The 26,746-nt window shown below is 52.7% G+C and overlaps 1 protein-coding gene across 1 annotated transcript in view; it reads left to right on the top strand.

The window, feature by feature from the left end:
* KCNQ3 (potassium voltage-gated channel subfamily Q member 3) overlaps positions 1–26,746 on the top strand; it is a 197,196-nt gene that overhangs the window by 55,454 nt on the left and 114,996 nt on the right. The gene's annotated exons all lie outside the window — the stretch shown is intronic.

Raw genomic sequence — 26,746 nt, 5'->3', positions numbered from 1 at the left:
CCTCTGTGACTATTTGACAGAATGCTCTTCCTTTCTCTCTTTCTCTTTAATCTTATTTTTGTTAGCTTTTCAATGTGATGTTGTCCTTCCCCAAAATGTATTGGGAGAACTTTTATTTTTTCCTGAGAACCAGAGGAAAGATTCATGGTCCATTTCTGATGGTTCAAAATAACTTTTAATTTTTATTGCATCTCCCTGCTATGTTGAAGTTTTTTAAAAAACTATTTTGGCATTTTATATTTTCCTTTAAAATCATCTATTTATCAACTTTTTAAAAGCCCTAGCAGAGAGCTAACCAAAAAAACATGTTTTGAGTTTAAAACTATATCTATATCAGTGGTTATAGAAGCTTCCTATTAAATTTTTATGTTTATATTTAACCAGCTTTAGTATTTATTCTTAAAATGTACTCTTAATTTGTGCTTGTATATTTTTAATTGATCAAACGGTTTCTTATGTCTTTAAAGATTATATTGAACAGAAAGCTTGCTCTATTTTTATCCAGCCTCCTTCAATGTTGATGGCATCAAGGCTATACATTTTCCTCTGAGAACAGCTTTGGATACCACCCCTCAATTCTGATTAAGGGGGTTCATTTTCATTTCAGTCAGGAGAATATGTTTCTCCAGCAAGATATGGATCAAAATCACCAAAAGGACCTTTTCAAACAACCTAGAAATCTGTGGAAGTCTGATGTCTTCCCTGCTCCACCCCCACGCCCATCCCTAAGACCTTTATTTTATTTATTTATTTTTGTAATTTTGTTTTAGCTGTGTTCCTAGTAGATAGCAAACCATTAGACTTACAGTGTTTTACCCTCACAGAGTGGTTTATGGAGATTTTAACCTGGTTGTATATTTTATCAATTTGCTCACCTGTCATCATCTCCATCTTGTTTTATCTTACGCTTCTGTAAGTTTATTTCCTTTTTTTTATTATTATTTTTTTGGGGCCTACTCCTGCACCTCTTTTACTCCAAGGTGGAACTTGTTGGTCTGCCATGATATCATGTGGGAACCTGATGCTGGTCACCCAGACACGCTGCAAGCTCTTAAATGATGGTGCCGGCTGATGTGTTCAAGGCAGGGGGGGTCCCCATACTCAGAGTGGGTGTCAAATGGACCGGCTGCCCCTTCTGGACGGACGGGCTGTATTGCACCCACATGGCCTCCCCGGGGCCGGCCGGGCTTCTCAAGCGATGGTGGTGTGCAGACCGTCTGTGAGGCCTCTCTGCTGGTCTGCGAGGGGCATGAGCCTGCAGGGTGTTTGTTAGGGGGAGGTCTCGAAATTAGCCCCTGGGCGAAGGGAGAGAAGGATGCAGAACCGAGTAGAGGCGGAATAGCGTGGCTATGTAGCCCCCACAAAGGCCTTAGCCAACACCATTACGATCTTTCGAGCCGGAATGAGCTTTCAGAGTTATCCCGAGTTAGGGCAAGGGGACTGCGCCTTTGTCCCTCTGTGCTGGTCAGCCGCTGGCTGTGAGCCACCACCTCTGGAAAGAAGTATGATCTTAGGTGAGGAATTTTCTTCAGCCACAGCAGTCCTCTAAGGGCTGCTGGCGGAGGTGTTCTGGTCGCATTCCAGCACCTGCAGAGGGGGGAGGGGTCCTTTGTTCCTGACGGGGAGTCTGGGTGGTACATACACCGCAGTGTCCACCACAGCCCACCAGTGCCAGTCACCGGGCCAAACCCTGGGTATGGATCATCCTGTTTAGCTCCCACAGATGCTCCGTGGGGTAGGCACTGGCAGTGTTCCCATCATATGGGTGGGTAAGAGAGGTGTCAGGGGTTGAAGGCCTCTCCCTGTTCGTTGGGCAGCAGAACTGGCACTCGCACCCAGTCTAACTGAGATATTCTGCCTCTGTTGATTTACAAGGTACAAACGCTGCTCTCGATTTCCCTGGCAGTTACTTTCAAGTATCAAAAAAAAAAAATTCCTGGGACCTAGACTTCTTCAGTGACTCTCTGGTTCTGCCTTCGTGTTGCTGTTTACACATGAATGACCGGCTGACAGGTACAGAGTTTTGGGGTTGCAACCTTTTTCCATTAAGAGACAGGTGCTGGTGGAAAAGGAAAGAGATTTATTCAGGAGCCGGTGACCCAAGATGATGGCAGACTCCCGTCCCAAAGACCATCGTAACGTCTCAGTGCAGGCAGGGGTTTTGTAGGGAGGGAGAGGGAGAGCGGAACAAAGAGATCCGGGGGAGGGGTGGTGCAGGCGGTGCGCTGCTGGTCCCGGTATTGATCTTCGATGTCAGCATATTGGAACCAGCCAGTGTCAGCCAGATTCCTGCAGTTCGGTGATCTGTGTCAGCCAGAGGCTTGCGGTCAAGGCCGTTTCTTGTACCACAGGAACTGCTGGTGCCTACAGCATGCTCACAAGGGAATTGTTAGTATATGAGTTTTAAAAATACGTTTGTTAGTGCATTGCATTCTATTTTATGGTTGGTCAGAGTAGGATAGAGTGTTTATTTCCTGTTATAGTTTAGTGCGCTGGGCCAAAGGGTCCTAGGGCCCCAGTCCTTTCATCTTCCATTGGACATGACCTTTTCGTTTCTGTTTGTATGCTTGTAGGAGTCTGTGTCCACCCTGGCACCTCAAAAATGCCATCGAGTTACTTCAAGGTGTTCACTTTCTTTGCGTTTGCTTTCCACTTGGGGAGATCACTCATTTATTGTTGCATTCACTCATTTTTCAAAACCTGTTGGTGTTCAGTCCCTGCCGGACACAATGCTGGGTGATGGGCCCACAGAGATAAGCCAGGCACAGCACCCACCCTGCAGGGTTGAGGAGGGACGAGAAAATAAAGCACAGCGTGTGCTGGGAGGCAGACCTAGCAAAGACTCCTGAGTCTGGGGAGGAGGCCTTGGGGAAGGGAAGCCTTCTTGCAGGAGGTGAGCTCTGGTCTGGGGTTTGAAATATGTGTAGGAGTTTGTCAGGCCACAGACCGAAGCACTTAGTGACTCCCAGTCTCCCCAGGTGGCTTCTTCTCTCAGTCATGGGGCTGGGCAGCGTTCCCCACGGCCAGTCGCAGCTGGCACTTAGCTCCAAAACTCTCCAGATGCTTTCCTTCTGTTCCCTCATTCCATTCTTATTTTTCAGAGGAGAACCTGAGGCCCACAGAGGCTATAGCGCTCGCCCAAAGGCACACAGTCAGGAAGTGGCAGAGGCACAGTTGGGTCCCCAGAGGGAAAGGCAGAGCCGGAGGCTCAGAGGTCGACCCGGCCCGTGTTGGGAAAGAGGGACGGGCCCCCCTTCCCTCTCTACCCCACCCCTGCCCTGTCCGCCCTCTTTGCACCCTCTGCCCAGGCTCTGTGTCAGCAGCATGAACAACGTGGGGGCCCTTCCCACATTTGGTACAATAGTAGGGAAGACCTCATTGAAGACTATGGCAACAGGGGAGGGCGACTGGGCCCAGCGCCAGATGAATATACCAAGACAAGTGGGGATTTATGGCCAGAGTGGGTAGTCAGCGGATGGAAAATTACTAAGAGGAGAAATCAAGGGGGGGGAGTTTTTGCTAAACTGACCCAACAGGATTCTTACTCTAGGTGGACCGAGGACTTAAGACCATCAAAGGTGGGCGATGTGGGACTTGGTCAGATAGCAAGGGTTGGGGGCTCTTGCTAAACAGATTGAGTAGCATTCCTTGCTGAGACTGGGCTGGGCAGGCCAAAGACAGGACAGAGGCCAAGGTCGAGCGAGGCCTGGTGGGAAAGGGCTCTGAGGGGCCTGACTGTGGTCTGTTCAAGGACAGAGTCTCTGTCACTAGCTGCTGTCACGTGACCCGGGGTTCATCCAGGACTGTGTGAGAGCCAGGACACTGCCCACCACAGCGCTAAGCGAGGGGGCCTGATGCCCGGCCATGACCGCCGCTCCCTTCTCTTGGGTGCATTGCCCCTCCCACACCCCGAAGCTCTCTCTGACCTCTGCTGTGCACCCTACACCCCCCTGCTTCCTGCAGGCTGGCAGTGCCCCCCGCCCCCAGCCGCCCTGGCCCTGTCACCATGACGATCTGCACTCTGCCAATAAAACACACTGCACAAGCTGCTTTTTATTAGAAAATGTGTGATTTCCCAGCCCCTGCGTGCCGGGTTGCCTTGGCAGCAGCTGGAAGCATTCCTCTGTGATGCCCCCTCCCCCCCCTCCCCACCCCCCCAGCCTCGTGTCCTCACGGACAGGGCGACGCCCGGTCTTCGAAGGAAGGTTGCCGGGTGTGTGGGGGAAGAAGGCAAGAATGGTTCGGGTCTGGGGTGTTTTCGGTTGTGGGCTCTTAGAAGACAAGGGGACGGGGTTCTGTCTGTTTTGCGTGAGAGTTTGGGGGATTACGATGACGCTCTGGGCCCAGAGCCAGGTTTGGCTCTGTAGAGACCCTCAGTTCATCCCCCCAACAGCCCCCCGAGGCAGGCACTTGCCTTAGCCCCATTTTGCAGGTGGGCACGCTGAGGTTCCGAGACGGTCAGTAACTTACCCAGGTGGACAGAGCTGCGAAGTGGCAGAGACAGGGCCTGCGTGCTGTCCATCTGACCCCGTGGCCCCAGCTCTCCAGAGTGTCACCCTACCGAGGGTGGCATGCCCCCTGCCATCTCCTCCCCCCTGTCCCCGATTCCTCAGCAGCACAGGCGTGAGTCTGAACTTACTCTCTTGAGGCCAAAGGCATGTCTTTCCCCTGGTGCCTTGCCTCCAGCCCCCCACCTCACTCCCCAAAGCCTGACCTTCCCAAGGAGGCGGGCCCCCATCCTGTAAATATTACGGTATGCGGATAATATCTCAAAAAGCTGTCATTTTACAAAAAACCCGCAAAGACCGATAGCCATGCATTACAGTTGGCGCCCCTGCCCTGTTTCCCTGGGGTGTGGCCCCGCGTTGGTTGTCAGCTAATGGGGCCCGGACAAGCCTCTGCCTGGCTGAGGCGGGGGGGGGGGGCCGTGAGCGGGGGAACTCACGCAGCCCGGGCCCCAGGCCTGCAGTGAAGCAGGGTTTGGCTGCCCAGCCCAGCAGGCTTCCGCCCACACGTCCGGAAGATTCTCGGCGCGGTTCTGGCACTCGGCTCAGCCGGACCAGGGACAGGGCGCCCCGGGTCTCCCTGATCCTCCGCTGTGGGCGGGAGCGCTGAGCCGGCGGAAAGGGACAGCGTCCATGCAAGTGTCAGGCGGTCGCGGCCACTGGTGTCGGTGCCCCGAAGCCAACATTTGCGGTTAAGTTCACCGGCAAGTGCCAGGCACCCAGAGTAATGCCAAGCACGGAGGTGCTGCCTGGGTATCCGCGGAGTGAGAACTCGGTTAAGGGGCGGCAGTGAGGTCGGTAGGAGTGAGCCCCGCGGGCGGTATCCATCCGCGGGACAGCCCCCTCGTCCTCCTGCGGCGTCACAGTCCTGGCCCTCTCTCCACATCCTGGGGTCCTAGTACCCCAAGCGGGCCGTGACCCCAGATGTGATCTGTACCTCTATGAGAAGGGCGGTCCCTTCTCAGGGGAAATCCGTACGAAGCCTCTGTCCAGCTGCACGGCACCCTCCCCCCTTCCGAGTCTCTCTGCTTCCATTACTTCCTCCTGGTAGGAGCACGTTCATTAGTCCCTGCCCATTTTCCCTTACAGCCGCGCTTCGGCCAGGCGTCGTGATCCCCTCCTCCCCCACCCCCCCCCAGACCCGCGAGGGCAGAGCCCTGGCTGTGCCATCTCTGCGGGCACAGGGCCCGCCCACCTGGACCGGGTGCGTGTTCAGTGCATACGAGTTAAATGGGTCTATAGGTCCCCTCCGGGCCTTTTTCTCACTCAGCTATAGAACTAACTCCCCCGGAAAAAAGCCAGAGCCTGAAGTCTGGTGAATGTGGCTCAGATTCCCTCAGCCATGTGCGTGAGTGTGTGTGTGTGTGAGTGTGTGTGTGTATTGCAAGTGTGTAAGTGTGTATTCGTGTGTGAGTGTGTGTGTCGGCCAGATGTGTGTGTGTTGGGGGGGATATCCAAGGTGGGCCTGTGCAGAGGGTGGGCACAGTGTGAGGCTGTCGGTGGGGCAGCATGCGGAGGGGGCGGGGCAGAGAGGCAGGCAGGTCCCTTTGTCTCAGGGGAGTCCCAGCAGCTCTGTCCGGCTTGTGACACACGGCTCTGTCCACCAGGGCCAGAAGGTCACTTTCTGTCTGAGAAGGCGACCATCGGAGGGAGCACCCAAAAAAACGCTGGAATTTATTTATTAAAAAATGTGTGTTTACTCTCACATGTTTAAACTTTAGTCACCTTCAAGCACTTTCCATTCGATGCCATACACTTACTGAGATATTTTTCCACGGCTCAAAAACGGTTCTTGAATGCATCGATTTTGGTGTCTTTTAGTGCGTCTGCTGTTTTTTGTTTTGCCTCTTCCACATCAGCAAAATGTTTCCCTTTGAAGACTTTTTTCATCTGGGAAACAAAAAAAAAGTCTCATGGGGCAAGATGGGGAGAATAGGGAGGGCAGGACACAGGGGTCATGCCATTTTTTATCAAAAACTGCCAAGCACACAGAGCAGTGTGGGCAGGTGCGCTCATAAATCACCTGTCATGAAATGGACAAAAGCATTGAGTCTTTAAAAGAAAAATTCACTGGAACCTAATGCAGCCTCTCACAACAACACCAGCTGGCACACTGATCCAAATGGGTTTCTAGAATACTCACCTAGCAGGGGAAGCCTGTCTTAGAAGGGGCCTGCCCTCCAGACAATAAGTCTGGATTTTGGGAGGAGGGGGTCCCCCCCTTGAATGTACGAAGTAGGAATTGAGATGCTTGTCTCGTTCCCCTGGAGTGAGTAAGGAGGCTGGAAGCCGGGACACAGCCCACACTTTGGCCGTCCACTGCCCTGGACCGCAGATTCCCCTCTGCTGGTATGCAGCGTGTGCCTGGGGCCCACAAGACGTTTTCCTCCTCTGACCTGCAGTTCTCATCGAGGGAAGAGGGGGATCCTCCTCCTCACCTCTTGTGTCGTTCTGGGATGAGAAGGAGGAGATCGGTGGATTTCTCCTGATGGCCAGCCCAGTGCTGGGCGCACAGTAGGCATTGAATAAGCACTATTTGTATACGTTCTCCTGTTTTTATCAAGTAGAGCGTTTGGCTGTCCATCTTCACATTGTTTTAATGACTGTCATCAGAGCCGGTAATAAAACAATTCCAGGATTTGTTGGCCTTTATATAATCATAGGTAGGCTAAGCCAAAAAATAATTAAGAAAAAAAAAGGAGCCAAGATTTCCTCAGGAGCTCCCATAAAGGAAGTCGAGGGGACGCGAGGCAGCCTCAGTAGTAACAGCGACCAGCAAATCCTTAATTTAGAGCCACGCGTTCCCTGTCTTTGTCTCTGACAATTAGCTGAGTGAAAACACCGCCGTCTGCCCTCGGGAAGGGAACACAATATGCAACTAAAAGCGAGGCCTTGCTGTTTGAGGGGACCTGTCACATGAAATCACGGGAGGAAGCAGCCCGTGGATGTTACGGTTTCCCGCGCCGAGGATTCAGGGTAATTGGGAGACCACAAACACAGGGGGCCAGGGCGGGCTGGGCCGGACGTGTCACATAGAGACAACAGGGCACCTGTCGGCTGTGGGGAGTGACGGGGTGAGTCACGGGGGCCGCAGTGGTGGAGAGGAACCTCGGGCCGCGGGACCCGGGTTCACATTCCGGCCCCTCTGGGTCGGCGCTGTGTTCCCTTCCCCTTCCCAGCTTCGGCTGCCTTCTCCTCTGTATCAAGTGCCGGGTCACGCTCTGTCCCCGGGGCCCGTCCACAGTGCGGGCGCTGGAGAGCCGTGAACCGGAGGCCAGCAGCAGCACCGGTTACCGGGTCCCAGACGCGTTTGAAAAGTGGTTTCATTCAATCCTCGCCACGATCCTCTATGACTCTCCTTGTTATCCCCACTTTGTAGATGAGGAAACTGAGTCAGGGAGGTAAATAAATGGTCCAGTACTGTGGGTCTAGGAGCTACGGTAACACATACAAAGATTATTCCACGAGTCTCTGTTGAATACCTGCTGTTTGCTTCATACCGTGCTCTGCGCTTGAGGATAGATTAAAATTGTGAATGAAACAGGCTAACTCTCCATCCCTGCGGATTCGATCATCTCAGCCAGAGACGGAAACAAGCACACCAGCGATTTCAGAAGAGTGCACCAAATTCCCTGATGGGGTGTGACCGCAGCTCGCAGACTCGGGGTCCCGGCCTCGCCCTGCCCCCTGCCTCCCCATCACTGTCCTTGGTTTCTTCTGCCCTCTCGCTGCCGTCACTCCCCTTTCCCCTCCCTCCTTTTCAGTAGCTCCGCCTCCTTCTCTTCCTCCCCTGTCACCACTCCTCCCAAGTGTGTGGTAGAGGAGCGAGCACAGGACCGGGGCTCTGACATTGGGGGTCCAGTCCTCGTTCTTGACCTCTCTGGGCCTCAGATTCCTCTTTTGTGAGATGAGAAGATGAATCCACTCTGATTTCCAGGCAGGATTGCTGGGACGATCAGGTGCTCTAGTGGACATAAAAGCAGTTGACCGAATGGCAAGAGATATGCAAATGTGAAATGAAAAGTAGAACTACCATATAGTCCAGCAATCCCACTATTGGGTGTTTACCCCAAAGAATCAGAATCAGGATCCTGGAGAGACAGGAGCAATCCCCTGTGTCTCGCAGCGCGGTTCACAGAGGTCAAGGCATGGAAACGGCCCAGACGTCCGTCAACAGGTGCTCGGATAAAGGACGTGCGGTCTGCCCGCACCCTGGAATATTAGCCAGCCTTGAAAAGGAAGGCAGGTCTGCGGTATGTGACAACGTGGGTGAGCCTTTGGGGCATTATGCTCAACAAAGTGTGCCAGCCACGGCAGGACAAATACTGCCCCCGAAACACCTTATGTGAAGTGTCTGTAACGGTCAGACTCAAAGAACCGAAGAGCCGAACGGTGGTCGCCAGGGTCGGGGGCGCAGAAACGGGGGGCACTGATCGGTGAGCAGGACGCTTCGGTTAAGCAGGGTTACCTGCCGTCAGCAGTCCTGCACTTACCGCACACTGAACACTGTTAGTTCACGCGGAGTGTTCTTACCGCAGTAACATAAAACTTAATAGCAAACAAGCGTGCCTAGGGGGCCAAAACCGAAACCCCAAACCGTAACAACCCCTCCAGAAAACCCCAAAGGGGTCGGGACCAACCCCACTGGCACCTGCACAGGTGCACCTGCAAAAGCAACGACTTTTTCTAGATCAGGTGCCTTGAGGCTCAGTGGTTCCCTCCCTCCCCACCAGTTATGCATTTCGTCTTCCAGGCCCGAAACTCTCCAGCTGCTCTCTCCCCGACACCAAACTCCCCCAGGTACCCAGGACCCACCGTGCTGGGCGTGCCCAGGCGCGGCGGACCAGCCGCAGGAGGACGTGAGGACTGTGCGGAGAGACTTAGTTGAACGCACGGCTGTGAATTGCCAGCATCCTGTTTGCAAAGGGTCGTTATACTCCGCATAAGATAAAGTGCTGCTGATTGTCGTGTGGGCCATCAATTGAGCTCCGGTATATTGAGCCCCACGTTGAAGGGACACACAGATTCAACACATTCCGATTTCAGAAATATAATAATGCGAGGAGAAAGAAGGGTCTCTCTTAGAATGGAAGAGTTAGGATAATCCCGGTGGGAATGGGAATCTGAACGGGCGACGGTAGGTAGAGGGGAACTGTATTTGGCATGCGAGGCAAGGTCGAGTCAGGTTCAGACACACTGATGGACAGGTGGTCGGGGCGGGTTGAACAGGAGAGGGGCCTGGGCTGTGTTCCGAGTCACACCCCCGCCCTCGAAGCTCTCACAGTCAGTAGAGGGGACCGATGCCTGAGCCGGAGAACCGGCTCCACTGTGGTGAGCTCTCGGGTGCGGTGTGCAGAGCGCGCTAGGTGAGCACAGGGGAGCACTTACCTGGCCTGGGGTGGGAGGGGTCAGAGGAGAACCCCTAAGGGAAGTGGTACCTCTGGCGAGTACCCCGGGGCAGGGAGTGGGCCGGGTGAGGCTGAGCAGGGCAGGGGACTGATCCAGGCAGAGGCATCCAGGTGGCAGGGGTGGCTGCTGTTTCCAGGAGGGACCCAGCAGAGGGCCGCAGTGCCCAGCCCGTGAGAGGGCATTTGATGCCCGATGGGGAGCTGGGCCTTCCTCACCCTGGGGGCAGTTAGCGAGGTGGGGAGGAGGTCAGCGGGGCGGCTCATCGCCCGGGCAGCCGGGGTGCATGCGAGCAGTGGGTTCCCAGCAGCTGCTCCCCCAGGGTGGCCTGGGGGCAGCCAGAGCGCTCCCGTCTCGGCCGGGCGGGTAGAAAACACGTAACAAATGTCCTCCTGACATTTTATTACACAGTCCTTTTTTTCCATCCTCATTTGAGGATGTTTATTGATTTTTAGTGGGGGAGAGGGAGGAGAGAAGAGGAAAGGACAAGAGTGGAGAGGCGGGGAGGGGAGGGGAAGGGAGAGGAGGGGAAATACCAATGTGAGAGGGACATCGATCTGTTGGCTCCCTCCTGTGCCCCGCCTGGGGATCGAACCCACAACCCGGGTATGTTCCCTGACCCTGGATCCAGCCTTCAGCCCTTTGGTGTATAGCAGAACGCTCCAATCAGCTTAGCCACCCGGCCAGGGCTATAGTTCTTAACATGCTAAGACTCGTATGTGCTACTATTTAGCCTGTGTTAGCCACTTAAGGTACATCTGGCCGTGGCATCTGCCCCGCAGCCCTGCGTGTGAGGGGTTTTATTACTGCCCCAGTGATTTTGACGAGTGCAGGGAGGCTCAGAGAGGTTGAGTGACTCGCCCCAACTGCAGGTCTCCAGGGCTGTCCCCCTAGATCCATCCACTCTGCAGGTAGCTGACATCTCGGTGCCCCAGTCTGGTGCTGGAGGCCCTGCGTGCTGGCCTGGCTTGGGCCTCGTGTTCTCGCACTCATATTAAGAGGAGCCCTTCCTGGTGGAAGAGGATGGCACTGGGGCTGGGGTCTCCCTGGAAAGTGGGCATTTGCTGACCCACAGGGTCCTCCGCCTCAAAGAGAGATCCAGAACCCCAGCTGACAGCAGCTTGGTGAGAGAGATCTACCTCTTTGCTCATTTTCCTGTGCTTGCCTTGGTCTCTTTCCCTGCTCTTTAGAAACCACTAATGTGCACAGAGCACCTCCCTCCTGGAGCAGGGCTCCCCGGTTTGTGTGCCTTTCTGCCTCTGATATCCACCAGGAGCCCTGCGGTCGTGCACAGGGGCGTGGCCTGTGTGTCTGAGCCCACCCTGCCGGCTCTGTCCTAAACACCTTGGTGCTTCCACTCACTCCAGTCCCGGCACAGCCTTGGGGAAGGAGGTGCTAACGGGTATCTGTTCTACAGAGGAGGGGCTGGAGGCCTGGAGAAGCGGAGAAGAGCCCCCAAGGACATTTAGTGAGAGTCAGGAGGAGGGGACAGTGCAGAGGCAGTCTGATTTGGGGGCCCACTGTTAAGCTATAGTCTTGGGCCTTCCTTGGCGGGGTGAGCAAAAAAGGGGAATTCTCCATTTGGGGGGGAACCTCAGAGACATGGATGTGGAGGGGATGCTGGCAGCCCAGACCAGGCCAGTCCAGGGCCTGGGACGTGCCCTTTGTTGAGGGCAGGATGCATGCTAAGCCAGGAGGCTCCGCCCAGGGGGCAGGTGGGGCCCGGCGGGAGCTGGCAGCGGGCGGCAGACCTGGGATTAGATGCTCCTGGAAGACTGGCCGCCCTTTCCTCCAGGGCTTGACTGCGGCTTTGTACCTACCTTCGTGCCCAACGTGTGCAGAACGATCCCCTAGATGTCAGTCACCACCCGCCCCACCCCCACCGCCGTGGCTCTCAAGACCAGAGTGCAGGTCAGCGTCACCAAAGGGCAGCAGCATAATGAGTTTGCCGTGTGCAGAGGGAGATGGAAGAACCGCCGGGCCCCCTGGGCGGGTATTTATTCCGGAATCACTGACTCTGCACGTTGGAGGCCCTGCGTGCGGAGGATCCGGCCTGTGCATCTCCAGTCTTAAAGGAGTAGGGCCTTATTTTCTTCACTGGGGAGTGGCCTTGGTTTTTGCACACAGGCTAGTGCCACCCGCCGAATCTCCGGGGACAGTTCTTCCTGCTTTAAAGCAAAGCACGCTCTCAGAGAGGGCCTAGGCTGGGACGAATCCTGCTCTCTGTGGGGGCCTGTGTGTTGAAGGCACTCATAAACGCGCTTGTTTCCCACCAGTCATTTGCAGCTCATTGCTGAAGACCCTGCACAGGCGTCTCCCACTCCAGGAAGTCTTCTCTGATTGCCCAGGCTAGTTTGGTGCATCCCTCCCGCACTTCCGTGCACCTGCCTGCCTGGACTTCGTGCCTTCACCGTACTTCGTTGAAGCCTTTGGCTCACGAGTCTGCCTCCTGCACTGGGCTGCAGGCCTAAATTCCCCAGCCCTGGGAGCTAGGGAGGGTGTTTGTCCCATTTAGGGCGAGGAGAAGTTTTCCGAGGGATTAAGTCACTCACCCAGGGTAAGCGCCTGCTGTGGGATGCGGTGTCATTTCCCGCAGGTCACGCTGCAATTCCACACGGTGGCCAGAGACGCTGGAGGCGCCGGGGGGCTCAGGACATGACAAGAGCCCAGGGAAATGATCCATCAGCAGATGCTCGAGGGGCCTGCTGAGTGTCCTGGTCATTCAGTGCCTGCCCTCGAGGAGCGTCGGACTGAGGATGGGGGAGTGGGGACATACGGCCCAGTTGGGAGGTGCCAGTCCGCACAAGTCTCTCTGTGGCTGCAGCTTCGTGACGGCTGCTGGGAGCGATCGGGATGGCCTCTGGGCAGCGAGGGGCCCAGTGAGAAGCTACAGAGCAGGAAGGGCACGGAGACCTGTAGCCATAAATGGTTTAAGGGCTTGAACCCGGGGGCTCGGATCCCTGCTTAGCAGATTGCCGGCCTCGTAATCTTGGAGAATTCACACGATCTCTTTTGTGCCTTGGTTTCCTGACCTGTAGAACGGAGACGGTGACCCTGATCTTGTTGGGCAGGGGAAAGCGCTCTGCACAGCGTCTGGGACGTCGTTGAGTGTTCCAGAAACGCCGTCTCTTATCATTAGCACAGTCGTTATTGGCAGCTCTGCCAGTAAGAAGGGCATTCCCGGCAGGGCGCTGCTCCTCCGCGTCTGGCCTGGCTTGGGGTGGGTGGTTCTCAACCTTGCCAACTGTGTAACTGGATCCCCCATTGCTCTGCTGCTAAGTCAGCCAAACACCTTTGCTCTCTGATTCACTGCGTCTGTCCGAGGCCAGAGAGAAACACGGGGCTGAGATGGCTCAGAGAGCCTGCCAGAGTGGGCAGCCTAGTGGTTGGCAAAGAGATGCCCCTCCTAGCTGTGGCCCACTGGGGCCCTGGGGACTCACTGCTTGCGCCAGGCATCAGAGAGCATCCTTTACAGGACACCCTTTAGTGTGCCTTTTCCTTCTTTGGGTCAGATTTCTGCAAGATGCACCCATTCATTCATTCATTCACTGACTCATTCATTCCCCCATCCACCCACCCACCCACCCACCCATCCATCCATCATGCAGTAAGGGCCTGCTATTGCTTAGACGTGGTGCTGGAAAGTCGCACATTCTGATTCTCAGGTGTGTCTGAGAGGGGCAGAGTCCCCAGGAGCCGAGCTGTTCTGAGGGAGCACAGTGACCCGCGAGCATGTTTCGCTGTGACATGTTATCTGAGGAGAAGGTATTAGCCGAAGGCATGAGATGACCCTGCAGCGTGCGGTCTGCCAGGAGCAGAGCGAGGCCCAGCTCGCGCTCCTTCCTCCCGCTCACCTCCGGGAGGCATCCTGTTTGTTTGCTTTTATCTTTGAGTTGTGGCTGACAGGCACTAGGAGCTTAAGAAACGTGTGTGGGGAAGTTGTTTTTCACTTGAAGAAAATCCATGCAAGTAGCTTAAGTTGTCGTGCAGACCAGCACTAGGATCACCCTTGTTCTTTTTTTTTTTTTTTTCATACTCTGAGATCTTCAGCTCAGGGGCTGTCTCTCTTTTTTCCAGGCCTTGCCACCAGGCTGGATAAGTGTTGAGCAAATGAGTGACTGGATGAACATGGAAATGCCTTAGTGAGAGGCATACCCTAGTTCAGTTCTTTGTACACCGGTGGGTTTCTGGAGTCGAAGAACTCCTGGTCTGGGGTAAACAAAGGATCTTGTGATTTTGCCGAAGAAGGAAAAAACTACTAATACAGGACATACTTGTGACCGATATACAGGAGAAACAATTGTGTTCCGCTGCTTCTGAACAAGCACTAGTTACTGAGTGGGAGAAGGTGGCAGGCTGTGTGCAAAGTGGCCTCAGGCTCCGAGTTCTCTGTACGTACCCACCTGGGTTTCTTACGTTTGTGCCTCCAGTGTCATCCCTTTCTTTCATCCCCACAAACATCCTCCCCTTGGCTAATTTCTACTCATCCTTTCAGATGTGCCGCTCAGAAAGAAAAGGAAGAAAAACTTCCAAATTCTTTTTTTTAAAGATTTTATTTTATTTATTTTTAGAGAGGGAAGGGAGGGGGAGAGAGAGAGAGAGAAACAAACATCAATGTGCGGTTGCTGGGGGCTGTGGCCTGCAACCCAGGCACGTGCCCTTACTGGGAATCGAACCTGCGACACTTTGGTTCGCAGCCCGCGCTCAATCCACTGAGCTACACCAGCCATGGCCCAAATTCTTTTTAAAATGCAATCATAGCAATGATGCCAAAGCACAGTGAAGACTGTGCAAATAGAAATAGAAAACTACAGCCCACTCTCACTTATGAATGTGAAGGCAAGTATCTTTAGTAAAATATTAGCCCAGTTCAGCAATGCATTTAAAAACTATTTCACAATCAAATGGGATTTGTTTGGGATATAACTTTTTTGTGTCAGTAAATTGATCTAAGGAGAGCAAGCACACAATCAGCTTGGCAGATGCTTAAAAGACATTTGGAAAATTCAACATATATTACTTGAAAATTTTCTTAGTAAAATTAGAATTGATGTATACTTTTTACCTGGGAAAATAGCTTATTTTAATTCAAAAGCCAGCATTGTACCTACTGAGAAACCATTGGAAGCATTCAGAGTAAAGAACTATCAATGCTATTATTTAACATTGTACTAGAGATACTAGCCAATGTGATTCTACAAGAGAAAAGAATTGGAAGTATGAAAAATAGAAAGAGGAGGTAAAGTTGTCACTGTTTTCTGATAATGTGACTAATGCCTGAAACACTTGAAAAAATCAAATCAAACATACCAAGAGATTCATTAAGGTGGCAATGCAAAAAGTAATATACAGAAATGGATATACACATTAAAATGAAACCATATACCTATTTACCATAGTAACAAAAAAGATAAAATTCCTAAGAAGAGTTTTAACAAGAAATGTGCAAGAGTTATAGAAAAAGAACTTTAAGCTACTCTGAAGGTAATTAATAAAAATTCAGAACAAAGGGGAGGGTTTGGTGTGCTCTTGAGTTAAAAAGGCTTTAACATTAAGATACTGATTCTGTCTATATTTATCTCTAAAATTAATCCCAAGGTAAACAGGCTGGTACTTGTTTAACTAGACAGATGGATTCAGACATTGAATGCTTAATTTGTTCCAGATTCTGTTTACATTCTTTACCAGTACTTCCTTAAGTAACCCATTGACAAACCCTGAGTCATGCACTATTATTATCATCGTGTCTATGTTACCGCTGAGGAAGCCGAGGCACACACAGGTGGAGTAACTTGCTCAAGGTCACACACAGCCGGCACACGGCAGAGCCACCCTGAAAACCCATGGTGTTCACCTCTAGCACCTTCCGCCACGCAACCCCAGTGCTGCATTGTGAAGTAACGGGAAACCGATATTGTGATAGGAAAGACGTGAATAGATATCCAACTCGTTGTCTTTCTTATGGGTAGATGTAGGGAAAAACGACTGCCTCATGGGATTACTGCAAGCGTTAAATGATTTCACACGTGCAGTGCACCCAGCTTAGTGCAGAGTGGCCGCCCAGTAAACGTTAGCCCCGTTGCACCAAGGATGGGGCCCAGTGGACAGCAGCTCTCCCGTTCGCCCATTAAAGTGCTCCATGTGCTTTATCGCGCTCACGCTCTGTGTGGTCTTTGTGTTTGGCTGCGAATGTAAAAAGGGATAAATATTGAATGAATGAGTACGGAAAAGGAACAAAAAGCAAAAAATAAGACAGGATCAGTAGCAGGGCTGCTAGAATAGCCTTTCTCACCCTCCTGTGGACATTGTCTTCATCGTGTTGATACTGACATTGTCATCAGCTGGTCTTCTTTCTCACCAGGTGAAGGGGGAGAATAGGAAATAGTCTCTTGCCAGCTCTGTGATCTTCACCGTGTTACCAGCCCAAGTCTTGGTTTCTTTGTGTAATAAAGTAAGGAGGATAATAATAGTACCTACTACACAATGGAATAATCTATACCCTCAAAAGTGGCGAGGCTAGTTATCAGTGTTCACTATTATATGGTTATTATTTGTTGTTATTGTGGTAGTACTGTAATGAGTTCATGCTGACCCTGTATGCTATCCAGCCGTCTACCCGCCCACCTGCCTACCCATCCGTTTACTGGATCCATTAATAAAACATTAAGTACCTGCTTTGTAGCAGGGCCATGCTAGGTCCTAGACACACAACGATAAGACCAGCACACCTGTGTCTTCCCTCTGGAATGTATAGTTAAGTGGAGTGGCAGTCCCTCCAGCCTGCACTCTCACCCCTGTAGTTCCAGAACATAAAAGATGTTCATATCTTATGTTCAGATGATAAACATAGTTGGCTTCCCATTGGGATGATAGGGAACTTTTTCCATAGTGAAAAGGCCAATTCAATGGAGACACCCTAGGGAATCCATTGTAGCTACCTAATGTGAGATGCTCAGCCCAGAAAGAGGAATTATCTGTTATGTAAATGTGTTGCCAACACTTAGAGACCTACCCTGGGATTTTTTTCCCTTTTCCTTTTAAAGTAATTTCCTCCTTAAATGTTTTCCAATTATATCTGCTCAGGTATTGCCTTTCACAATGTTCACCCACATCCTGCGTCATAATCTGTATTCTACCTGCCCCGCAATGTTTTAATTCAATTTTTGCATCCTGTCCAACGTGATGAATTAGAGCCAGGGAATCATTGACTAAGTGTCGGGAAAGATGGATCGAGGAGTTGAAACTAATGGCATTTGGGGACAGTACTTTTTCCGCAAATACCAGAGTCACAAATGGAGAAGTAAGTTATGTTGCAGCCGAGCGCAGGACACAGACTTCAGACTTCAATGACACGTGCAGACTTTTGGAAAGAGGAGGGTGAACTGCGTCTGCGTTTGGGTTCTTGGAGAGATTCCGGTTTTAAACAGAAGACCAGCTAGGGATGGAGGAGAACAGCACCGGGCTGGGACTGGTTCAGCAGCCCCTGACCCGACACTGAAGGGGTGGAATAGAAGGAAGACGGGCAGACGTCGTGGGGTCAGTGGGAGCTGGCGGGAGGTGGAGGTCGAAATGGGTCAGACCTGGAACTTGGTGTGGAGAGAGTGAGAGTGGATGATGTGGACACGCTGGAGCCAGGCTCGGGGGGGGGGGGGGGGGGGGGTTGCTGCGGCCGGCCCTGGGCTGAGTCTGCGGGCTGAGAGAGGCCGTCCCAGGTAGGCGGTGGCAGGGGGCGGTGGAATCAGAGGGTCACTCTGGGTGAGCACCTTTGGAGATGTGGCTTTTCAGGATTGGCTTGTACTGATGAACCCTCCTTGACATGTTATATTACAAGGACTCTGGGGTCTTTTTTTTTTCTTCTCTCTTTTTTTTCATCTTTTAAAAAGATTTTACTTATTTATTTTTGGAGAGGGAGTGGAGGGAGAAAGAGAGAGAGAGAGAAACATCAATGTGCGGTTGCTGGGGGCCATGGCCTGCAACCCAGGCATGTGCCCTGACTGGGAATCGAACCTCTGATGCTTTGGTCCACAGCCCATGCTCAATCCACTGAGCTACACCAGCCAGGGCTGGTCTTTTTTTTTCTTTAACGTGAATATATAGAGCTATCAAAACCACATCCTACACACACACACACACACACACACACACACACACACATTACCTGGACCAGTAACATTTTCCAAAGTGTGTTCCAAAGGGAACTAATCAATTTTGAAGATAAGGGTTTAATGGCAAGATAGTTGGGGCAACATTTGCCCATCATTCCAGAGTCATACTACACAGTGGCGTCTTAAAGGCTTGGAGAAGCCCAGCAACTTTTAGCCTTTCATCTAGCCTTTTCCAAACTCATTTACCTCGTGGAACCTTTTTGTGTTTGGGGGATTTTATCTAATGATACCCTTTAAATTAGTGTTCTACTTGGCACTGTTTGAGAGATTCAAATAAGATGCTCAGCACGTCCTGTTACCCGTCAGCTCTCCTGCAAGTGGCCAGCTTTTGCTGGGTGGGCTTGCTCACCCTGGGCACCGCTTCGTTTGACTTAGTCACGGCACTGGTGAGGCTCCTAGCTGCCAGGTGTTGCCCTGGCGTTGCCGTGGTTCATGTGTTTGCAGCCTCCCCTTCCCTGTTCAGGTCTCTGCCTCATGGGGCTCCCTACCACTTGCCTCTCCTTCACTGTAGCCTCCAACCCCCACATGGACACTGTACCCCACCTGGCTCGCACACTGCTCGTTGCAAGTCTCATCGCCATGGTCACAAGCCCCCCAGCTCTTCTGGTCATTTCTCATCTCAACGCCTCTCTTCTCCTACAGCCGTGAACCTGAAGACCACATGCCCTTTAAGGCTGCTCGCCTTGGCACTTGCCTGGGGTCTTCTTCGTCATGCTGAGCCTTCTTTACCCAGCTAATCCCGTGTCCCCTTCAAAACCTACCTCACATGTCCTGCCTCTGGCATCGGGGTACTCCAGTGGTTGTTTTCTCTGGCAGTGCTTTCTGAGCCTTGCTTGGAAGTAGCCGGAGGTGCAGACGCCTGGCTGACCGTGTGCCCGGGCATGCCGCCATTTCTTGTTTGGGTGCCCCCTCCCCCAACTGACTGGAGCTCCCTAGGGGTGTGGGTTTTGCTTGTTCCTTTCTGTTTCCACAAGGAGTGACAGACAGACAGGTGCCCAGTAGATGTCGTCCAATGGCTTGGCAATGTGGGATTTGGGCAGGTCCTTCCCGCGTGATTTGCATTGGGGTAAGTGGTAAGCACTAAAGGTTTGTCACAGGTAAAAAAATGCAACATTCTTAGAAAATAGCAGACCCTGTATTTAGAGTCTCTGGTGGACTTGAACTACGACCCCGAAGGATCTTGTTGTGTGCTTGCAAGTACATTTTGAGGGTTTTTAAAATTACGCTTATTTTTGCAGTATGCGATTAATACTAGTCTCTTTTGAAGTCTTAGCAAGTTTATAACTAAAAAAAATTGATGAAGAAAATCACCCAAGCCACATCCAAAAGAGAAAAAACACTGTTAACATTTTAGAAGGTTCTTTTGCATTTTTCCTTTGCTCAAGTTTTCATAACATAATTTAGAATTCTGCTCATTTCATTTACATAAAACATCAGTATTTTACAATGTTATTAATATTTGCTAACATAATTTTGTTAATGAAATTTTAATAGTTGCATAACGTTCCTGCTCATTTAGTATGAGAGGGCACTGTTTGCCTCAGTTACGCTATTATAAATGATACTAACGGACTTCACTGGGCTATGATCCTGCTTTAGGTTCAGACACATGCATGGACGGGTTACAGGTCTAAGCGTATTTTGCCTGAATTAACTTACAGAATGCAATTGTTAGTGTATACTTTCTTTATCAATCATCAAGAATCCTGTTTTGCTGTCCTCTTGTCTGATTTTCTGGGTGAAAAGGAAGTTTTAAAATTTTTCTTTGATTACTATTCATGTTGACCATTTTAGATACTTTGTTTTCTGTTAAGGCCTCTACTAACGTATGCGTTAGAGAGATTTCCTGCCAACAGCAATTTCAGTCTGATAAACAAACAGAGTTGCTGTTCTAAGACACAGTGCACACAACAATGGTCAGAAAGTCAGCACACTGAGAAGTTCAGAGAATGGACAGTCTTCTATTGATTTTTAAAGATTTTTTTAAATTTATTTTTAGAGAGGGAAAGGGAGGGAGAAAGAGAGAGAGAGAAACATCAATGTGCGGTTGCTGGGGGCCATGGCCTGCAACCCAGGCATGTGTCCTGACTGGGAATCGAACCTGTGATGCTTTGGTTCGCAGCCCGCGCTCCATCCACTGAACTACGCCAGCCAGGACAGTCTTGTATTGATTTTTAAAAGATACATACATAAAAAACCATACTAGACCTGAAAGACCTTTGCTTTGGAGCTGCCAGCCATGGAGGTAGGGGAAGTTTTGCTCAGGGAACCTGGGAGAAAAGGTGGTTTATCCAGTGAAATAGCAGGCGAGGCCAAGAGTTCTGCTTTGAAGGGGTGTTCCCTGAGTATTTCTATTTATAACCAAACCACTTGGCTTAAGAGAGGCCCCTGGAGAGTGGCCGGGGCCTGGGCTTCAGAGCCCAGCATCCCCGCTTATCAGCTGTGTGACCTAGAGCAGGGGCTACATCGCTGGGTTCCTCAGCTTCCTTATCCGGGAAGTGGGCTGTGGTTGGGATTGAAGTAGTTACAGTGCGTGTGTCCAGAAGGCAGGAGGCAGTCTCTAAACATGAACTTGGACTCGTCGTTTCCTGACTTGGTTTCAGAGCTGACTGTTCTACTTCTGGAACAATCTTTTGGCCAAGGGTCCCTCGCAGAGGACCCCAAATGCCTATGCGGGCCCAGGAGTAATCCCTGACGTTTTAGGAGGCCTTTGCTTGCATACCTGTCATCTTGTCCAGTCTTCACGCCAACTTGAAGGCAGGTGCCACACTCATCACCTGTAGTTTTATTCTTGCGTTTTCTAGCCAGGGCATCTTGGGAGTGGCAGCGTCTCTCTGGAGCCCCAGGTCCTGCCCTTTACCCCGCCTTACGCCCCCAGGACTCAGGCTCAGCACCCCTGTCCTGTGGCCCTTCCCTAACCCCCCACATAGGTCCGGTCCCTTTCTCTGTGGCCTTTGTCAGCCCTTTGACATCAGTGCCGTGTTTTTCTTGCTGTTTTCTTCCAGCACAGTGGTCAACGCGAATTTGATGGAAGAACTGGTACTAAGCAAAGACACATGTCTGGAGATCCAATGGGCGGCCCATGGAAAAGGCCACCAGAGGGGTTCAGGGGTTCTTCGTCGGTTGGATGGATGTGCATGTCTTCGCTCTGCCCTTGGGGTTGAAGGGCTGGGGCAGACCCCACTGTCCTGCCGTCAAATGTCACACCCAGGTCCTCGGCCCTTTCGCAGGCAGTGTGTGAACGGTAGGCCCTCTCCTACCACCGAGGTGGAGGCCAAGGCGAGGCAGGTCCTGCAGGTGCAGGCTGTGCAGCGCTCCACCTGGGGAAGCAGGGGCGTCACACGGACATGGAAGGACCAGGGACATCAGACCCCGTTCCCCTGCTGGAGGGTGCCTTGCCCTGGGTTTGCCAAGGAGAATCCCCCCAAAAGAAATAACTGTAACGGTGCTTTGCGTACTGCCACTAAAGAATTTGTTGTTTCCTGTCCTCATCACTGATTTCTCCAGTGTGATCAGGAAGCCCTAATGAACTCGTCCCCCTTGTTGCATGGGGGTAGCTGGGTTGGTCCCAAGGCCTCCTTCCAGAGGGTGTGATTGGTTCGGAATCAATCTTCCTGAAGCAGAAATCCAGCATTCCGCTGCTTGCAGACCGCTAGCCCTCTGACCGGCCCAGAGACCCCTGTGTTCAGGGGTCATGGTGAGCTGAGAGGTGCAGGTGCTGCTGATGGCTCGACCCGAGCAGAGGAGGCTGAGAGAAGAGCAGGCCCCTGTCCCCAGAGCCCCGTGCAGGATGGTCCCTGGCAGAGCCCCAAGAATGACAAGCCCATGTCCGAGATCAAGGACAACGAGCCATGCACCGAGCTGGAAGCAGTTCCAAAAATCGGCAAGTGTCTGGTTCTACAGTACCAGCAACGGGTTGCCTAGCAGGATCTTCCCGGTCTGGGTCACGGCTGAAACGCGTCTCCCTCTTAGGGTTAAACCGAAGACTGAGGATTTTCTTGTTTTTAAGTGGTGGGTAGGCTCGTTGAGTCTCCACTACTATTAAACTGGCGTGTTCTTTAACCTGCACAGTTACACAGTGCTGTTCCCAGTTGACAGATAAAGAAGTACGGGCTTGGAGAGGTCATGTGCAAGGCCAAGGTCAAAGAGATAACAAGTGCAGGGGGAGCAGTGCAGAGAATTCTTTAATGAGCCTACTGGAGGAGGCAGAGTTCCAGCGATGCACAGGGACGGCCCAGCCCCATTGTTCTGCATCCACCCCCGTGGGCCTGACGGGGTCTGGCTGCGGGTTTTCTAGGGAGGTGTCACCCCCACTCTGGACCATCCGGAGTCTGGGAGGCGGTGCTTAGCTTTGGACATCTCACAAACTCTGGAGAATTTGTGGAAGCGCTGCATTCTTATGCAGGAAAAGTGCATCCACACATATTAGCATCTCTCTCAGGGGCTCATACCCACCCACAGGCTCTCAGTGGGTCCCAAACGAAGATCCTCCGATCCCCTCCAGATCCCGTATGTGAACTCCACGTCCACGCTGCCAGCACTGGGCGGGGCGTATCCGCTCTCTTGAACAACCCTAGTCACGGCGGCAAGCTCACCGCCTCCCCGCCTTTAGAGAGCTCTGGGGTCACGTTTTCCCCTGCATCGAGCGAGCCTGGCATGTTCGATTTAGTCACACATTGGTGGTGATTATCGAATTCTTGAGCCGGAAGGAACCAAAGGCAGCTGCGGGCTAACTTGACCCCATGGGCCTTCTGGGAGAGCCCGCTTCCTTTAGCGGCGATGAGGCTTCAGAGCGAAGGCTTGCTGTGGCTCCGGGAGCTGGGGCGTTGCTGGCTCGAGCAGACCTGACCGGGGTTCTTGGCAGAGCCAGAGCGTCTCCCAAACGGGGTGTCCGAGGCCGGAGCCTCCCCACGCCCATGCAGACTCAGAATAGGTTCTTTTTTTTTTTAAAGATTTTATTTATTTACTTTTCAGAGAGGGGAGGGAGGGAGAAAGAGAAAGAGAGAGAAACATCAATGTGCGGCTGCTGGGGGCCGTGGCCTGCAACCCAGACATGTGCCCTGACTGGGAATCGAACCTGCGACACTTTGGTTCGCAGCCCGCGCTCAGTCCACTGAGCTACACCAGCCAGGGCCAGAATAGGTTCTTGAGAAGCACCTTGCACGTCTAAGGCTTCTCAGGAAGCTCAGATTCAACGCAGTCCCCTTCCTCGTTCTGAAGGGCAGGCAAGGCACCGAGTCCCAGAGCTGGTGGAGACGGCAGCTTCTCACGCTGGGTCCTGCACGTGGCGCAAGATCTTGTCCCTGACCTCAGGAAGCTCCTTTTATTGTGGGGACGTTGACACTTACACAAATGGCACTGCAACTCAGTAAGCATGCAGGGCTGCGAGTTCGGCACACCAGAGGCTGGTTAGAAGCTGGACGCGGTGCAGTGGTGGCTCTGAGGCCATGGCTGGCTGTGGTGCCCCACCCCTTCCCCTCACCCCACACTGCAGCAGTCGGTGTAGCCGTGGCTGCCAGCAGCCTGATGCCAGCTCGCACCTGCGGCTGGACCTTGCGTGGCCTGCAGCCAGCTCAGTCCACAGTGCAGGGCAGCGAACGGCCCTGGGCCCACCCCAACAGCGGGGGAGAGAAGATGGGGGGAGGTGCTCCCACCTCCTGTCCCTCACGCGGAGAGTTCGGGCAGATCCCGTCTGCAAGGAGCTTGGGGGCACTCGGCCCTGTGCCCCACTGCGGAGCTCACGTGGGTGCCCCCTGCCGACTCCGCCCACTCCCTCCCCCACTCTGGCTTCCTGGAGTCACTGCTCAGATGAGCCGCCCACTCAGGCCCGTTCCTCAGGCTCTCCTGTGGGGAAACCCACTCTAAGACGGGGACATTTAGGAAAGTAGGTGTTGTTTTTGTTTGAAGTCAAGAGAAGCTAATGCCAGCTGGTCTGACTGGGTGAGTAACACTGTATTCTGTGCTGCTTTCAAAAGGGATGCTTCTCAAGATGTTCTTGGTGTTCCCTGGGCAAGCGACTCAGCTCCCAGAATCCCAGGGCCTTTTATCATGGTTATTATTGACAACATTGTTCGGGATTGACTTCATTTTCTCCCGAGCAACAGGGCTATAGAACCTCAAACCGGAATCGGATTCTAAAACACATCCAATCCGATCTAAAACTCCTATTTAAATGGCCTCTCTGTATCATTTCTGTTATGTGGCCATTGTCCTCTTTTGTGTTTCCTCTTGTGACGGGGAACTCACTCTCTCACAGATAGTTCGTCCTGTTCCTGGACCATCACTCAACAAACAAATCAGCTCCACAAGTATCTATGTAGCGTCTTTCCTTTAGGTTGCAGTGTTGGAGAGAGACCACAGGAGTCAGAGCGGGGCGTGTGCCCGCTCTGCTTCTGGTGGCAGTCCCTAGGAAATGGGGCTGTGTCCTGAGCCAGAGGAGCTTCCTCATGTGTCTCTTTTCAAGTACAGACCACGAGACAGGCCTAAGGGGAGAGAGTGCTCTGCAGAACGGACCCATATCTGGTGAAGTCTGTGGAGGTTTGAGGCTCACCTGACTGCTCTCAGGTGCAGAGGACCAGGCCCTGAATGTAGGGAGCTACGTGTGTGTGTGTGTGTGTGTGGTGTGGTCTGTAAAACATCCTTCCTGCCTGGTACAGAAGGGACCCTGTGATGGCCCATTTTACAGATGAGGAAACTGAGGCTCGGAGAAGAAGTGCTGAGTTATCACCTTCATAATAGGATCCAGAGCCATTCAAAGGCGGCCAGCCCTCAAAACCGTGATCTCTTGACTTCCCGGGATCCAGGTGATGTCTGCCTTTTGCTCTTCCCTCCCGCCCTGTGACAAGAGGACCACCTGAATCTGTGAAGTCTTTGGTTTCCGAAGGCAGATTTGGGACCAGGGCAGTTAGAGGACCCTGATGCTCACATTTCCAGGGATGTTCCCTAGGAGCGCCATGAGCCTAGACTCTTTGGTTGCAAGTGACAGAAACTTTGCTTGCACTAGCTGAATTACAAATGGGAATGTGTTGGCTCATGTCAGCGCAATGGGCCACGTGACGGGCAGGCTCAGCTGAAACCAGAGACACACTCAGTAGCCATCGGCCTTCCCTCTCTCACCCGCACTGTGCCCTGCGTGCCCGCGTCATTCTTTCAGACCAGCTCTCCCACAAACATGGGAACACTGTTGCTGCCAGTTCCAGCTCGAGACTCCCCTCCTAATTGCTTTGGGTGCTTCCTTTTCAACTCTCATTTGAAAAGTCCCAGGGAAGCGTTCTGATTGGCAGACTTGTAGTCACATGTTAATCCCTGGCCCAATCATTGTGGTGGAGAGGTGGGGCATTATGATTGGCCCAGCCTGTTCAGGGGCCCCTCCCTGAACAGATGACTCTGGACAGGCCTGGCAGTTCCGTCAGGGCAGCAGCAGCTCCCCAAACAGTCTGTGATGGGGCGGGGCGGTGGGGGGCACCGAGGTGGCTGACATCCCAGGCCCTGCTAGAAAAGGGAGAGAGTTCTTACCAGCTGTGCGATCCTTGCACTGGGGTAGCACGGGGCCTTGAGGGGTTTTCATAGCAGCGATTCATGCTCCCCAAGCCCGCAGCTCTGCAGGGAGGGAAAGGGACGCATTCCGAACCACCCTGACCTCAATCTGGTTTCTGGAGGTGCTTTGTGTCATCTCCACAAATAGATCAGTTCTTAATTAAGTAACATAAAAAAAAAAAAAGGTCCGTTCTTTCTTCCTCTAGAGCTTCTCACTACAATGGGACCATTTTAGAACTGCTATTGTTGCCACTTGTCCTTTGGGGTTGTCCCCTGAGACGGCAGCAGTGACAGTGTCGGGGGATGCCCTAGGCGTGCTGCAGGAATACACCGCACCCCCGCACCCCACCACCCCAGCGCACCCCCAGGTCAGAAGGCTGCCTGCCGAGAAATGGCGAGCTGGAGGCCACCAGGCAGTAATGGGGGTGCCCCGCCCACTCTGGAGGCCCGGGAGAGTGGGAGAGATGGAAATGTCAGGCTGGCTGCAAGCCCGGTGCCAGGAAACACTCAAACGATGTAACGAATGCCTCCTGTTTTGACCTCCCGCCTCACGAAGCCAACCTCCAGGTTATAGCTCCTCTGCAGTCATAGACTTTCCTGACCCGAGGAGCTGTTGTCGGGTTCCCCTGGCGGTGGTCCCCGCGATCTAGCCGCCCTTTGGCGTGCTGGTTTATCCATCCGTCTCCTTGCGTTTGGTTGACGTGAGTCTGCCTGTGGGAGGGGAGGCCCTGCGAAGGGCAGATACCCAAATGCTGAGTGCCCTCCTGGGGGGGGCGCACGGGGCAGCCAGCCACCTCTCCGGTAGGGAACCTTCTCAGCTTTTCTTCCAACCTGTGCAGAGGGAGGTCAGTGTGCGCTCGGCCCGGGCAAGGCGTTGGGAGGGAACTGAGACCAGTCCCTGCGTCTCCCGGAACTGCAGGCCCTCTCTGGTCGGGAGCCCTGAGTCAGGCGCTGCAGGGAGAGCAGAGACCCAGAGAGCGTGGTCACAGTCCCCCGGGCACAGTAGTCAGACAGGGAGCACACGCTCGTGACCACAGCGGTGCTGACCTCTCCGGTACTATTTATTTATTATTGAATTCATTGGGTGGCCTTGGTTAATAAAGTTATGCGAGTATCCGGTGTACAGTTCTAGAA

This window comes from Phyllostomus discolor, chromosome 7 (assembly GCF_004126475.2).
Source record: "Phyllostomus discolor isolate MPI-MPIP mPhyDis1 chromosome 7, mPhyDis1.pri.v3, whole genome shotgun sequence".
Classification (NCBI taxonomy): Eukaryota; Metazoa; Chordata; class Mammalia; order Chiroptera; family Phyllostomidae; genus Phyllostomus; species Phyllostomus discolor.
The sequence above is the reverse complement of the archived record's forward strand: the minus strand, read 5'-3'. Positions and strand labels throughout refer to the sequence as shown.